The sequence below is a fragment of the Chlorocebus sabaeus genome, chromosome X (assembly GCF_047675955.1).
Source record: "Chlorocebus sabaeus isolate Y175 chromosome X, mChlSab1.0.hap1, whole genome shotgun sequence".
Classification (NCBI taxonomy): Eukaryota; Metazoa; Chordata; class Mammalia; order Primates; family Cercopithecidae; genus Chlorocebus; species Chlorocebus sabaeus.
In genome coordinates this window covers 78,920,087-78,925,787 of record NC_132933.1, presented here as the reverse complement: position 1 = coordinate 78,925,787, position 5,701 = coordinate 78,920,087, and the positions used below count along the sequence as shown (strand labels likewise).

General features: G+C 45.8%; 1 pseudogene; it reads left to right on the top strand.

Annotated features, from left to right (window-relative positions):
* Window positions 1-4,794: 4,794 nt before the first annotated feature.
* Window positions 4,795-5,442, top strand: LOC119620960 (putative FXYD domain-containing ion transport regulator 8; annotated as a pseudogene).
* Window positions 5,443-5,701: the final 259 nt, after the last annotated feature.

Below are 5,701 nucleotides of genomic sequence, written 5' to 3'. Positions count from 1 at the left end.
GTCGCCCAATTAAATCAATTATTTGGAACCTATCAGGGCATAAAAGTTTAATTGAGTGTTTAATGCCTTTTCCAAGAGCCCAGCATGGTATAGTATAACAAGTAAAATTTGTGTTTTGGTTAATATTACTAAAGTCTGTAACTCTGAAGGGAATAAGGAGTGTCCTGGCAAGGTCTTGCATTGTGGCCTTAGTATAGGTGAAGATGGGTGATTTCGATTTATAATTTGAGTGTTTGTGCAGCAAGAGGTTCCCAGAGTTGAACCTTGAAGGGAACAATTATTAGGTAATGGCCTAATAATTTATAATAAATATGAAGATGAGATCATTTGTTGATTAGGGCATCTAGTGCTAAGATGACTGCTTGAAGTTTGGCTAAGTGTGTTGTTCCTTAGGCCTGGTCCTTCGTTAGGGACATCCAGGCTAAGGGATAGAAAAAATAACATTTCATTAAGCTGTGTCATGTATGATAGTTAGAAGTGCTGTTTGCTGAGTCTGAACTCCCATTGCTGTTCACTCAGTTTATCCCAAGGGACTTCCTAGGTACTCCAGAAGTCTGGGTGAGGAATAATGTCCTTTAGCACCCCGGAATTTGTCAAGGGACAAAGGACAGGAGAAGCCACCCCTTTCTGCAGGTGGAATATACCAGAAGGCCCAGGTTTGGCTCAATTCTGTCTCAAGGAGGCCTCAGTAGCCAGGCCGAGCTTGTGAGGTGCTCACTCCATGACCCAAAGGATAATGGACAGCTGGGTATGGAAGATCACAGGGTCACAGGCTCAGGGTCTATGAGAGCCTCTATTTGTTTTATTTTATTTTATTTATTTATTTGAGAGCGAGTTTCACTCTTGTTGCCCAGGCTGGAGTGCAATGGCATGATCTCGGCTCACTGCAACCTTCGCCTCCTGGGTTCAAGTGATTCTCCTGCCTCAGCCTCCCAAGTAGCTGGGATTACAGGTATGCGCCACCACACCCAGCTAATATTGTATTCTTTTAGTAGAGATGGGGTTTCTCCATGTTGATTAGGCTGGTCTCGAACTCCTGACCTCATGTGATCCGCCTGCCTCAGCCTCCCAAAGTGCTGAGGTTACAGGCGTGAGCCGCCATGCCCAGCTATTATTTACTTGTTTATTTATTTCTTGAGACACTCTTGCCCTGCCACCCAGGCTGGAGTTCAGAGGCTCGATCTTGGCTCATCGCAACCTCTGCCTCCTGGGTTCAAGTGATTCTCGTGCCTCAGCCACCCAAGTTGCTGGGACTACAGGCGTGCACCACCATGCCCAGCTGATTTTTGTATTTTTAGTAGAGATGGGGTTTCACCATGATGGCCAGGCTGATCTCGAACTCCTGACCTCAAGTGATCTGCCTGCTTCAGCCTCCTAAAGTCCTGGAATTACAAGTGTGAGCCACCACACTTGTTATTAGAAATAAAGTGAAAGCCTTTATTTCTAGGACAGCCCAGTTAGCCCGCCGTGTGTTATTTTAATGGTGCATAGCATGAGAATTTCTTGCACTGGAAGCCCTGAAGTAACTAATGACTATCATGAGTGGTCCAGAGACTCCAGGAGGCATGAAAAAGGTTGCTGTGAACAAGTTTTTTGAAAGCACTAACAGGAGTGATGGTTAATTTTAATTTATAAGTAAAAAATGACATTGGACTTATATATACTTATTGAGTGTGTCAGATGAATCTCCTTGAAAAAGGATGTCATTACTGTAATGGCATACTTGTGTTCCTGGAGAAAGGTAGATGCCATCAAAATGTTGTCTGCACAGCCTGTCCCAAACAAGCAATCTCTGAGGAAACTTGTTACCACTAGATCAACCTTAAAAGTAATTGTCAAGGAAGTTCTAAATCTAGGGAAAAAAAAAAAAGACATTTGCCATCGTAAAAACATGAAAGGATAAAACTCACTGGTAAAGTAATCATCACACAAAGAAGGAAGAAGAAGGCCTCAAATTATATCATTGCAGAAATCCACCAAATCCCAACAATAAGCAATAGGAGAAAACCTAAGGAACAAAGAATATATAAACAGCCAGAAAACAATTGACAGTATGACAGGAACAAAACCTCAAGCATCAAAAATAACCTTGAGGCCGGGTGCGGTGGCTCACGCTTGTAATCCCAGCACTTTGGGAGGCTGAGGCGGGCAGATCACCTGAGGTCAGGAGTTCGAGACCAGCCTGACCAACATGGAGAAACCCCATTTCAACTAAAAATACAAAAAATTAGCTGGGCATGGTGGCACATACCTGTAATCCAAGCTACTTGGGAGGCTGAGGCGGGAGAATCGCTTGAACCTGGGAGGCGGAGGTTGCAGTGAGCCGAAATCATGCCATTGCACTCCAGCCTGGGCAACAAGAGCGAAACTCTGTCTGAAATAAATAAATAAATAAATAAATAATCTTGAATGTAAGTGGATTAAATTCTCTACTTGACCAGTAAAGACACATACGGACTAAAAGTAAAGAGATGGAAAAAAATATTTCACACAAATTGAAACCCAAAGCAAGCAGAAGTAGCTATGTTTACATCAGATAAAACTGACTTTAAGTCAAGAACAGGCCAGGCATGGAGGCTCATACACGTAATCGCAGCAGTTTGGGAGGCCAAGGTGGGAGGATCACTTGAGGCCAGGAGTTTGAGATAAACCAGCAAAATAGTGAGACCCTGTCTCTACAAAATAAATATTAAAAAATTAGCCAGATGTGGTGGCATGTGCTACGCAGGAGGCTAAAGTAGGAGGATCATTTATGCCCAGGAGTTCAAAGCTGCAGTGAGCCATTATCACATCGCTGCATTCCAGCCGGGACACCCTGTCTTATTGTTGTTATATAAAAACAAAGGGATCCATCCAGCAAGAGAATATAATAAGTCTAAATATATATGCACCCAACACTAGAGCACCAATGTTCATAAATCAAATATTGGCCGGGCGTGGTAGTTCACGCCTGTAATCCCAGCACTTTGGGAGGCCGAGGCAGGCGGATCACCTGAGGTCGGGAGTTCATGACCAGCCTGACATGCAGAAACCCCGTCTTGACTAAAAATACAAAATTAGCCAGGGTGGTGACACAAGCCTGTAATCCCAGCTACTCGGGAGGCTGAGGCAGGGACAATCTCTTGAACCCGGGAGGCAGAGGTTGTGGTGAGCCGAGATCGCACCATTGCACTCCAGCCTGGGCAACAAGAGTGAAACTCCATCTCAAAATAAATAAATAAATAAATAAATAAATAAATAAAATATTACTAGATATAAAGAGATAGACTAATACAATAATAGTGGGGAAATTAAACAATCCATTTGCAACATTAGATAGATTATCTAAACAGAATATCAACAAAGAAGCGTTGGATTTCAACTGCAGTCTATACCAAATTGACCTAACAGATGTTTACGAAACATTCTATCTAGCAACTGCAGAATATATATTCTTTTCATCAGCACATTAAACATCCTCCAGGATAGACCATATGGTAGGCCACAAAGCAAGACTCAACAAATTTTTTAAAAATCGAAATCAGATTGGGTATCTTCTTAGACCACAATGAAATAAAACTAGAAATCAATACCAGGAGGAACTTTGGGAACTATACAAATACATGTAAATCAAACAAAATGCTCCCGAATAGCCATTGCATCAACAAAGAAATTAAGATGAAAATCAGGTTCTGATTCAAGATGGCTGACTGGAAGCCGCTAGTGGGCACCTCTCTCATGGAGAGGAGTTAAAATAGTGAGTAAATACTCACATTTCAAGTGGATCATGTAAGAGAGCATGCTGAAATTCACCAGAGAAGCAATAGGAACCATGGAGAACACAGGAGAATGAAGCTGGGCACTATGCTTAGCCAGGATGGATGTGGAGCCAGGAGAGGCTTCCTAACATGGGAGACGGGCGAGTGAGTGAGAGATTCAAGGGGTTCCACATCTCCACCCTGGACCATTACAATCCAAGTCATGGAAGAGCCCCCTTGACTCCCCTCAGGTCTCTAGAGTATCACAGGGAGCCACCTGGAGACTGAGCAGAGGTACCACTCAAGCCCATGTGGAATTCAACAGACTTTTGATCCCCAAGCAGCCTTAAGCCAGGTGCTGCTGCACTGCCAAGGAGGGAGGTCAGGCATTTTCACATGCTCCTAGGACAGATACCATGGCCATGGGAAGAAGGAATGGGTACATGACAAACCACATGGCTCCCACCTCTGCTGCACCCTGCCAAACAGGGCTTGCCTGCTTTGGGGGCGGAATGCCAACAAACCAACCCTGCCCCCACCTTAACATTTCTGGCACAATTCAACTCGCAAAGGTCCCCAGCTCCCAGAAGCCACCGATAGGCCCTCTGTAGCCTCTGCTACTGCTGCCTTAACCCCTGCCACCCACAGGTCAGGGAAGAAATGAGGAGGCAGGAAACTTTTGTGCACCCCAGTTGTGATGCAGAGGAGTGGGCAGGCTGCACGTTGCATGATCCCTCACCTCCATGGCTCCCCACCAGACATGACATGCCTGCTTCAATGAAAGTGCCCCAGCACAGCACAGCACAGCACAGCTGCCCTGCTCTTGCCTGAACACTGTGGCTATATCCTGGCATTCCTCTGAGGGCCCAAATCCCAGAGGTCACTGTTAGGCCCTTCCAAGTTGCTGCCACTACTGCCTCTGCTCCTGCTGCCTGCAGGCCAGGGAGGGAATGGGAGGTTGGGCACTATTGAACACCCGTAAGACAGAACCAAGGCTCCTCAGGACTTAGCATGTCCTCCTAGGATTGTCTTGGAGGGGACCAGCTGTGCAGATGCCATGGAGGTGGTACTGATCTTTGTATGCAGCCTGCTGGTCCCCGTGGTCCTGGCCAGTGCAGCTAAGAAGGAGAAGGAAATAGATCCTTTTCATGATAACTACCAGACCCTGAGGATTGGGGGACTGGTGTATGATATGGTCCTCTTCCTGCTTGTGAGCCTCCATAGAGTCTTGATTTGTTGCCCAGGCTGGAGTGCAGTGGCAGGATCTCACACTGCAACCACTGCTTTCTGAGTTCAAGTGATTCTTGTGCCTCAGCCTCCCGAGTAGCTGGGATTACAGGTATGCACCACCATGCCCCACTAATTTTTGTATTTTTAGAAGAGACAGGGTTTCACCATGTTGGCCAGCTGGTCTTGAACTCCTGACCTCAAGTGATCTGCCCGCCTTGGCCTCCCAAAGTGCTGGGATTACAGGCGTGAGCCACCATGCCCAGTCGAACTTCCATCATCTAAGTCACAGATGCAAGTGCAGTTTCAATCAGAAGCCCCAGGATCCAGGAGATGAGGAAGCTCAGGTGGAGAACTTCATCATTGCAAATGCAAAAGAGCCCCAGATAGCAAAAATCTGAAGGCGGCCCACAGATAGGCAGCCTCTGGAACCAGAAGGTAGCTGCTTGAACCTTTAGATGCAAATGTCGACACTTAAGAAAACCGGCCACTGTAGCAACAGATATTTTCCCAGGAGAAGGCAAGAACTTGTGCATCTCCCCGTGCCCATCCCTATCGCTTCTAACAACATTCTTCAACCTAATGATGCAACTAACATTTGCCTCCCTCATGCATCCTGTGGTCTTGCCCAACTCCTGTTATGTATCTGTGTATGTGCGTGTTTGTCGACTGTGGTCTTCATGGCTACTTGTTCATGGATGATATTGTGTTAGTCAACTGTGGAGACTCACTTTTCC